This window comes from Myxine glutinosa, chromosome 2, assembly GCF_964187855.1.
Source record: "Myxine glutinosa chromosome 2, kmMyxGlut1.1, whole genome shotgun sequence".
NCBI classification, from domain to species: Eukaryota; Metazoa; Chordata; class Myxini; order Myxiniformes; family Myxinidae; genus Myxine; species Myxine glutinosa.
In genome coordinates this window covers 113,742,295-113,753,290 of record NC_136262.1, presented here as the reverse complement: position 1 = coordinate 113,753,290, position 10,996 = coordinate 113,742,295, and the positions used below count along the sequence as shown (strand labels likewise).

At 52.3% G+C, this 10,996-nt stretch overlaps 1 protein-coding gene across 1 annotated transcript in view; it reads right to left on the bottom strand.

The window, feature by feature from the left end:
* LOC137413313 (tumor protein 63-like) overlaps nt 1-3,421 on the bottom strand; it is a 109,937-nt gene extending 106,516 nt beyond the window's left edge. The window contains exon 1 of the mRNA XM_078771451.1: nt 3,315-3,421. The gene's annotated coding sequence lies outside the window, so the exon portion shown is untranslated. The remainder of the gene's footprint in view (nt 1-3,314) is intronic.
* Nucleotides 3,422-10,996: the final 7,575 nt, after the last annotated feature.

The window sequence follows — 10,996 nt, the reverse complement described above, 5'->3', positions numbered from 1 at the left end:
CGCACGCTCTTCGAACGCCTGGGCCAGCATGGCCTGATTATGAACCCCGCAAAGTGCCGGTTCGGCGCCGCCATAATCGATTTTCTGGGGCACCGTGTCACCAGGCACGGAGCCGTCCCCCTGCCGGCCAAGGTGGAGGCGGTGAAGGGGTTTCCGCGCCCCCGCACGATCAGAGGGCTGCAGGAGTTCCTGGGCATGGTGAGCTTTTACCATCGCTTCCTGCCCCGTATCGCCCAGCTCCTGCGCCCCCTGCACGAAGCTCTCCGAGGTAAGCCGGGCAAAGGCGACATTACCTGGACCGAGCAGATGGACACGGCGTTCACGGGCGCGAAGCTCGCCTTGGCTAACGCCACCATGCTCGCGCACCCGGCGCCCGATGCACCGATCGCCCTCACCACCGACGCCTCGGACTACGCGGTGGGTGCGGTGCACGAGCAATGGGTGCGTGGAGCTTGGCAACCGCTGGCGTTCTTTAGCCGGCAGCTTCGCCCGCCCGAACGCCGTTACAGTACCTTCGACCGCGAGTTGCTCGGGCTTCACTTGGCAGTCAAGCACTTCCGCCATCTGCTCGAGGGCCGTGCGTTCACGGCCTTCGTCGACCACAAGCCGCTGATCTTCGCGATTGGCAAGGTCACCGAGCCGTGGTCGGCCCGGCAGCAGCGTCACCTCTCGGCCGTGTCCGAGTACACGACGGACATCCGGCACGTCGCGGGGAAGGACAACCCGGTGGCGGATTGCCTTTCCCGGGCTGTCGCCCACGCAGTCCACCTCGGCATCGACTATGCCCGGATGGCAGCGGACCAGGCCGCTGACCCCGACGTCCAGGCCTTGCGGACCGCCGTCACGGGCCTCCGTGTCACTGAGATGCCGTTCGACGGCGCAGGCGCGGCCCTCTTGTGCGACGTCTCCCTCGGGCGTCCTCGCCCCATCGTGTCCGCGGCTGGCAGCGCCAGGTGTTTGACGCCATCCACGGCCTGTCCCACCCGGGCGCGAGGGCCTCCCAAAGGTTGATCGCTGACAAGTTCGTCTGGCATGGCCTCCGGAAGGCCGTCCGCGGCTGGGCCAGGACGTGCCTCGCGTGCCAGCGCGCCAAGGTGCACCGGCACACCCAGGCCCCGTTGGCCCCGTTCACGGTGCCGGAACGCCGGTTTGACCACGTCCACGTGGACCTGGTGGGACCTCTGCCCCCCTCGCGGGGTTTCACCCACGTCCTTACCATGGTGGACCGCACCACCCGGTGGCCGGAGGCCGTGCCCTTGGCGTCGACGACGGCGGCGGATGTCGCGCAGGCTTTCATCGCCACCTGGGTCGCCCGGTTCGGCGCCCCCTCAGACATCTCGTCCGACCGCGGCCCCCAGTTCACCTCGGAGCTCTGGGGGGCGGTCACGCAGGGGCTCGGGGTCCGGCTGCACCGAACCACGGCCTACCACCCCCAGGCTAACGGCCTGTGTGAGCGATTTCACCGCTTATTGAAGGCCGCGCTCCGGGCCACCCTGTGCGACGGCGGCTGGGTCGACAGGCTCCCCTGGGTCCTGCTGGGCCTCCGGACGGCGCCCAAGGAGGACCTGCGCGCATCCGCGGCGGAGTTGGTCTTCGGGCAACCGCTGCGGGTGCCGGGCGAGTTCCTCCCCGACTCCACGGCACCATGGTCTGCGGCACAGCAGCGCTCCGCTCTGCAAGAGACCGCCCACAGGTTCGCCCCGGTGCCAACGGCATGCCACGGGCACCCACCGACGCACGTCGCCCCGGAGCTTCGCACGGCGGAGTACGTCTTTGTCCGCCATGATGCCCACCGGACACCACTGCGGCCCCCGTACGACGGGCCTTTCCGCGTGCTGGAGACCGGGGCGAAGCACTTCACCCTGGACATCGGCGGTACTCCTGACTGCGTTTCTGTAGACCGCCTCAAGCCGGCCCACCTCGACGTGGACCATCCACCGCCAGTGGCCCGACACCCGCGTCGGGGCCGCCCCCCTGCGGGCGGACCCCCGGCACCGCCCAGCCCCGCCGCCACGCCGCCCCCCAGTCCTGCTGCCGGAGGCATCCCAGATGGCATCCCTGCATCCCAGACGCCGCCAGTCGCCAGGGGGCGCTTCGGCCGGGTCATCCGTTTGCCCCGCAAACTGACCCTTCAGGTGCGCGGGGATTCTGGGGGGGCGCGTGTGGCGGACACGAAAGCACTGACGTGGTGACATCACCCCGCACACCAAGTGGGGATGGGCCACGCCAGGGAGAGAGGCGTGGCCTCACGATATACGCGGAGCGCGCAGCCCTGAGCACTTTAGTGCTGCAGTTTGAGTACTTTGAATAAAGACTCTTTTATGAACCGCGTTGTCCGCTTGCTCTTTGCGTAAGCATTGCCGCGCGCAGCATCGCGCTTTATAATAACACATTAAATCCTACAGTGAGTAAAGTTGGAATAAGTGATGTTGCATTGATGGGTTGACTGACTGCCTGGACACAACTGAGGTTGTGGATCTACTGATGTACCATCTATTGATGTGGATCCATGATCGAGGTTGTGGATCCGCCGTTTGGAGAGGTCCTGGGCTGAAAGGATCGAAACCTCGAGGAAGAACGGTGCCCAGCTGATGATCCATGCAGTCGGGAAACTAGTCAGTTGCTTACGGGTTAAAGTTCTTGCTTTAGGTGGAGAAACTATGTTTGAGGTTTACAATTTAAATAAAGTTGAATATGGGATGTCGTGAAATTAACATCATTTACAACAATCCATTAAATTATTTATATTTAAGTTTAGGAACAACTGATACTGTACAATTAATTAAATGCATTTTTTAATAAGAATTGAAAAAGAGAAATAAGAATTGAAAATCATAAGAGATAGAATTGTGAGGAACAAAAATTAAAAAAACAAGATGTGTGTGTGTGTATGTGTGTGTGTGTGTGTGTGCGTGTGTGTGTGTGCGTGTGTATGTGTGTGTGTATGTGTATGTGTATGTGTGTGTATGTGTGTGTGTGTGTGTGTGTGTGTGTGTGTGTGTGTGTGTGTGTGTGTGTGTGTGTGTGTGTGTGTGTGTGTACAGTAATTTTCTAACGTGTAGAATGAAATCTCAAATTTATTTGTTGTACCATAAGCCCTTACACAGTCCCTTAGTTTGCCATGATGTGGGGATGATGTGGGGATGATGTGCAGAGAATATGATGTTTTATGTACCTTCCCACAATGGTGCACTGTGTCTAAGAACGACCACGTGATTTTATAATACATGAGAGAGCAGGACAGCCATCTTAAAATAGCATTTGAAATGCAAACACCTTTTCCTGCTAAAGGGTTTTACTGAACAAACACCTACCTTGAAATAGAACTGAATCCACTATTATGTCCATTCCTTAAATACATTACAAGGGGAATTTAAGAAGAAAAAAAAGTTTTTAATTCACAACAAACATTCCTTGAAACTCGAAATCCGCGATCAATAGAAAATCCCCCATGGTTGACCCGAGACGCTCCGCCCCGCCCTCTCTCGCGTCCCCGCCCCGTCCTCCCTCGCCTCCCTGCCTCCTCCTCGTGGCTCCGCCCCGCCCCTCTTCGTGTACCCGCGCGGCCCCGCCCCGCCTCCTCGTGTCCCCACCCCTCCTCGTGTCCCCGCCCTCCCTCGCGTCCCCGCCTCGCTCCCCTCATGTCCCCGCCTCGCCCCCTCGTGTCCCCGCCCCCTCGTGTCTCCGCCCCGCCCTTCCTCGCGTCCCCGCCCCCTCGTGTCTCCGCCCCGCCCTTCCTCGCGTCCCCGCCCTCCTCCTCGTGTCTCCGCCCCGCTCCTCCTCGTGTACCCGCGCGGCCCCGCCCCGCCCCACGGCCAGGTGAATCAGACAAGGAATCTCTCATTTCACACCACCCTTCCATTCGCCGGTGTGTCTTCCAAAGCCCCCTCTCATTCACATTCCCCCCACATCCACTCCCCTCACCTGCGGCTACGTCGGCACGTGCCAAGCTTTCGCCCACCTTCAAAATCAAAACACGTCCCACCCACAACAGGTGCGCTTGCGCTGAGAAACAAACAGGCCGAGTTGATCCAGTTGAGAAACCTGGAGAATTGTACAACAATCAAGATGTCCAACTCACCGACCATTGGATGCTTCCATACACCGGCCTGTCGACCTATTTATTTCTACCTTCAGACCCAAAGCCTTGAAGCAAACAACACCTTTCTTTACAGGTAACACAATGTAGTGTTTATTTATGACATACATTGATCTCAAACTCATGGAGGAATTTGTCCACAAATCACGTGCAGGACAGGTATCAATGATGTAAGGAACCCAGGTTAGTGCTCTCACCTGAATCCATGGCTCATGATCTAATGAACCCAGGTTAGTGTTCTCACCTGAATCCATGGCTCATGACCTAATGAACCGAGGTTAGTGTTCCCACCTGAATCCGTGGCTCACGATGTAAGGAACCCAGGTTAGTGTTCTCACCTGAGGCCATGGCTCACGATCTAATGAACCCAGGTTAGTGTTCTCACCTGAGGCCATGGCTCACGATGTAAGGAACCCAGATTAGTGATCTCACCTGAGGCCATGGCTCACAATCTAATGAACCCAGGTTAGTGTTCTCACCTGAGGCCATGGCTCACGATGTAAGGAACCCAGGTTAGTGTTCTCACCTGAGGCCATGGCTCACGATCTAATGAACCCAGGTTAGTGTTCTCACCTGAGGCCATGGCTCACGATGTAAGGAACACAGGTTAGTGTTCTCACCTGAATCCATGGCTCACGATGTGAGGAACCCAGGTTAGTGGTCTCAACTGAATCCATGGCTCACGATGTAAGGAACCCAGGTTAGTGTTCTCACCTGAGACCATGGCTCATGATCTCATGAACCCAGGTTAGTGATGTCACCTGAATCCATGGCTCACGATGTAAGGAACCCAGGTTTGTGTTCTCACCTGAGACCATGGCTCACGATCTAATGAACCCAGGTTCGTGTTCTCACCTAAACCCATGGCTCACGATGTAAGGAACCCAGGTTAGTGTTCTCACCTGAATCAATGGCTCACGATGTGAGGAACCCAGGTTAGTGTTCTCACCTGAAGCCATGGCTCACGATGTAAGGAACGCAGGTTAGTGTTCTCACCTGAATCCATGGCTCACGATCTAATGAACCCAGGTTAGTGTTCTCAACTGAATCCATGGCTCACGATGTAAGGAATCCAAGTTAGTGTTCTCACCTGAATCCATGGCTCACGATGTCAGGAACCCAGGTTAGTTTCTCACCTGAATCCATGGCTCATGATGTAATGAACCCAAGTTAGTGTTCTCACCTGAATCCATGGCTCACGATGGAAGGAACCCAGGTTAGTGTTCTCACCTGAATCCATGGCTCACGATGGAAGGAACCCAGGTTAGTTTCTCACCTGAATCCATGGCTCACGATGTAAGGAACCCAGGTTAGTGTTCTCACCTGAATCCATGGCTCACGATGTCAGGAACCCAGGTTAGTGTTCTCACCTGAATCCATGGCTCACGATGGAAGGAACCCAGGTTAGTTTCTCACCTGAATCCATGGCTCACGATGTAAGGAACCCAGGTTAGTGTTCTCACCTGAATCCATGGCTCACGATGTCAGGAACCCAGGTTAGTGTTCTCACCTGAATCCATGGCTCACGATGGAAGGAACCCAGGTTATTGTTCTCACCTGAATCCATGGCTCACGATGTAATAAACCCAGGTTAGTGTTCTCACCTCAATCCATGGCTCACTATGTAAGGAACCCAGGTTAGTGTTCTCACCTGAATCCATGGCTCACTATGTAAGGAACCCAGGTTAGTGTTCTCACCTGAATCATTGGCTCATGATGTAATGAACCCAGGTTAGTGTTCTCGCCTGAATCATTGGCTCATGATGTAATGAACCCAGGTTAGTGTTCTCACCTGAATCCTTGGCTCACGATGTTATGAACCCAGGTTAGTGTTCTCATCTGAATCCATGGCTCACGATGTTATGAACCCAGGTTAGTGATCTCACCTGAATCCATGGCTCACGATGTGAGGAACGCAGGTTAGTGTTCTCACCTGAATCCATGGCTCACGATCCAATGAACCCAGGTTAGTGTTCTCACTTAATCCATGGCTCACGATGTGAGGAAGCCAGGTTAGTGTTCTCACCTCAATCCATGGCTCACTATGTAAGGAACCCAGGTTAGTGTTCTCAGCTCAATCCATGGCTCACTATGTGAGGAACCCTGGTTAGTGTTCCCACCTGAGGCCATGGCTCACGATCCATTGAACCCAGGTTAGTGTTCTCACCTCAATCCATGGCTCACTATGTGAGGAACCCAGGTTAGTGTTCTCACCTGAGGCCATGGCTCACGATCCAATGAACCCAGGTTAGTGTTCTCACCTCAATCCATGGCTCACGATCAAATGAACCCAGGTTCGTGTTCTCACCTGAAGCCATGGCTCACAATGTAAGGAACCGAAGTTTAAATTCCAATAATCCCACATGCACACGGTATATGGGATTTGAACCTGAGTTCCTTGTATCATGAACTCGGGGTTCAAATGGATGAACCCTCATCAAACCCCCTTTCCTATTTTTCCATTCCTCCTCACCTGTCTTTCCCCCATTTTCAACTCTATCTCCCGTTATCCATATTGACAGGTAGTTTTGGTTTTGCGATGAGCCCCACGTGAGGGTATTTGGGTCGACATGGCCATGGTGCAGACAGAGCCTGGCAAAATCGATGAAAAGGTATGTGGTCCCTATCTGTGTTCCATCCGGAATATCGACCCGTCCCTCGCTCCAAATGCCACAAACACGTGAGGAATGAAGGAGAGACGGAGGGAGAGGGAATAAAGAGGAGGAAAGGGAGGGTGTCCTTGATTCATGTCACGACTTGCCAAGTGCCACCTGCCTCGTCCATAAAAGGCCCAAACCCTCACTTTGTACCACCGTGGTGGGAGACTGGGAGTAAACATGGAATATTGGGATAACAGCTTGGAAAACCCAGACTGGGAATAAACACGGTACATTGGGATAACAGCTTGGAAAACCAAAACTCACGTAAACATGGAATATTGGGATAACAGCTTGGAAAACCAAAACTCACGTAAACATGGAATATTGGGATAACAGCTTGGAAAACCAAAACTCACGTAAACATGGAATATTGGGATAACAGCTTGGAAACCCAGACAGACTGGGAGTAAACACAGTACATTGGGATAACAGCTTGGAAAACCCAGACAGACTGGGAGTAAACACAGTACATTGGGATGGCAGCTTGGAAACCCAGACAGACTGGGAGTAAACACAGTACATTGGGATAACAGCTTGGAAACCCAGACAGACTGGGAGTAAACACAGTACATTGGGATAACAGCTTGGAAACCCAGACAGACTGGGAGTAAACACAGTACATTGGGATAACAGCTTGGAAAACCCAGACAGACTGGGAGTAAACACAGCACATTGGGATAACAGCTTGGAAAACCCAGACAGACTGGGAGTAAACACAGTACATTGGGATAACAGCTTGGAAAACCCAGACAGACTGGGAGTAAACACAGCACATTGGGATAACAGCTTGGAAAACCCAGACAGACTGGGAGTAAACACAGTACATTGGGATAACAGCTTGGAAAACCCAGACTGGGAATAAACATGGTACATTGGGATAACAGGTTGGAAAACCAAAACTCACATAAAAATGGCATATTGGGATAACAGCTTGGAAAACCCAGACAGACTGGGAGTAAACACAGCACATTGGGATAGCAGCTTGGAAACCCAGACAGACTGGGAGTAAACACAGTACATTGGGATAGCAGCTTGGAAAACCCAGACAGACTGGGAGTAAACACAGCACATTGGGATAGCAGCTTGGAAACCCAGACAGACTGGGTGTAAACACAGTACATTGGGATAACAACTTGGAAACCCAGACAGACTGGGGGTAAACACAGTACATAGGGATAACAACTTGGAAACCCAGACAGACTGGGAGTAAACACAGTACATTGGGATAACAGCTTGGAAAACCCAGACAGACTGGAAATAAACACAGTACATTGGGATAGCAGCTTGGAAACCCAGATAGACTGGGAGTAAACACAGTACATTGGGATAACAGCTTGGAAAACCCAGACAGACTGGAAGTAAACACAGTACATTGGGATAACAGCTTGGAAAACCCAGACAGACTGGAAATAAACACAGTACATTGGGATAACAACTTGGAAACCCAGACAGACTGGGAGTAAACACAGTACATTGGGATAACAGCTTGGAAAACCCAGACAGACTGGGAGTAAACACAGTACATTGGGATAACAACTTGGAAACCCAGACAGACTGGGAGTAAACACAGTACATTGGGATAACAGCTTGGAAACCCAGACAGACTGGGAGTAAACACAGTACATTGGGATAACAGCTTGGAAAATCCAGACAGACTGGGTGTAAACACAGTACATTGGGATAACAGCTTGGAAAACCCAGACAGACTGGGAGTAAACACAGTACATTGGGATAACAGCTTGGAAAACCCAGACAGACTGGAAATAAACACAGTACATTGGGATAACAGCTTGGAAACCCAGACAGACTGGGAGTAAACACAGTACATTGGGATAACAGCTTGGAAAACCCAGACAGACTGGAAATAAACACAGTACATTGGGATAACAACTTGGAAACCCAGACAGACTGGGAGTAAACACAGTACATTGGGATAACAGCTTGGAAAACCCAGACAGACTGGAAATAAACACAGTACATTGGGATAACAGCTTGGAAACCCAGACAGACTGGGAGTAAACACAGTACATTGGGATAACAGCTTGGAAACCCAGACTGGGAGTAAACACAGTACATTGGGATAACAACTTGGAAAACCCAGACAGACTGGGAGTAAACACAGTACATTGGGATAGCAGCTTGGAAACCCAGATAGACTGGGAGTAAACACAGTACATTGGGATAACAGCTTGGAAAACCCAGACAGACTGGGAGTAAACACAGTACATTGGGATAACAACTTGGAAACCCAGACAGACTGGGAGTAAACACAGTACATTGGGATAACAGCTTGGAAACCCAGACAGACTGGGAATAAACACAGTACATTGGGATAACAGCTTGGAAAATCCAGACAGACTGGGAGTAAACACAGTACATTGGGATAACAGCTTGGAAAACCCAGACAGACTGGGCATAAACACAGTACATTGGGATAACAGCTTGGAAACCCAGACAGACTGGGAGTAAACACAGTACATTGGGATAACAGCTTGGAAACCCAGACTGGGAGTAAACACAGTACATTGGGATAACAACTTGGAAAACCCAGACTGGGAGTAAACACAGTACATTGGGATAACAACTTGGAAAACCCAGACTGGGAGTAAACACAGTACATTGGGATAACAGCTTGGAAACCCAGACAGACTGGGAGTAAACACGGTACATTGGGATAACAGCTTGGAAACCCAGCAGACTGGGAGTAAACACAGTACATTGGGATAACAGCTTGGAAACACAGACTGGGAGTAAACACAGTACATTGGGATAGCAGCTTGGAAACCCAGACAGACTGGGAGTAAACACAGTACATTGGGATAACAGCTTGGAAACCCAGACAGACTGGGAGTAAACACAGTACATTGGGATAACAGCTTGGAAAACCCAGACAGACTGGGAGTAAACACAGTACATTGGGATAACAACTTGGAAACCCAGACAGACTGGGAGTAAACACAGTACATTGGGATAACAGCTTGGAAACCCAGACAGACTGGGAGTAAACACAGTACATTGGGATAACAGCTTGGAAAACTCAGACAGACTGGGAGTAAACACGGTACATTGGGATAACAGCTTGGAAAATCCAGACAGACTGTGAGTAAACACAGTACATTGGGATAACAGCTTGGAAAACCCAGACAGACTGGGAGTAAACACAGTACATTGGGATAACAACTTGGAAAACCCAGACTGGGAGTAAACACAGTACATTGGGATAACAGCTTGGAAACCCAGACAGACTGGGAGTAAACACAGTACATTGGGATAACAGCTTGGAAACCCAGCAGACTGGGAGTAAACACAGTACATTGGGATAACAGCTTGGAAACCCAGACTGGGAGTAAACACAGAACATTGGGATAACAGCTTGGAAACCCAGACAGACTGGGAGTAAACACGGTACATTGGGATAACAGCTTGGAAACCCAGCAGACTGGGAGTAAACACAGTACATTGGGATAACAGCTTGGAAACCCAGACTGGGAGTAAACACAGTACATTGGGATAACAGCTAGGAAACCCAGACAGACTGGGAGTAAACACAGTACATTGGGATAGCAGCTTGGAAAACCCAGACTGGGAGTAAACACAGTACATTGGGATAACAGCTTGGAAACCCAGACAGACTGGGAGTAAACACAGTACATTGGGATAACAGCTTGGAAACCCAGACTGGGAGTAAACACAGTACAATGGGATAACGGCTTGGAAACCCAGACAGACTGGGAGTAAACACAGTACATTGGGATAACAGCTAGGAAACCCAGACAGACTGGGAGTAAACACAGTCCGGTGGTGCTGTGCACACACGACTCGATTGCCAGAGAGGTAGGCCACAACGCGTGGATACAAACAAGAGTCTTTATTACAAGCTCGCATATCAGCACTGCGCGGGCTCGAGCTTCGAGCCCGCATATATGTCCCGAGGCCACGCCTTGCCCCCGGGCGTGGCCGATCGGCCGAAAGGCGGGGCATGTATTTCAGTTCCCCGCCTGGACGTTCGCGCCACCCACTGGTGCGCGGAATTATTGACCCTTGTGCCCGCCACACGCGCCCCCCCAGAATTCCCACGCACCTGAAGGGTGAGCTTGCGGGGAAGCCGGATGACCCGGCCGAAACGCCCCCTGGCGATGCGTGCAGGGCTGGGGGGTAGCGGGACGGCGGGGCTGGGGGGTGCCAGGGGTCTGACCGCTGGGGGGCGGCCTCGACGCGGAGGCAGAGCTGTTTGCGG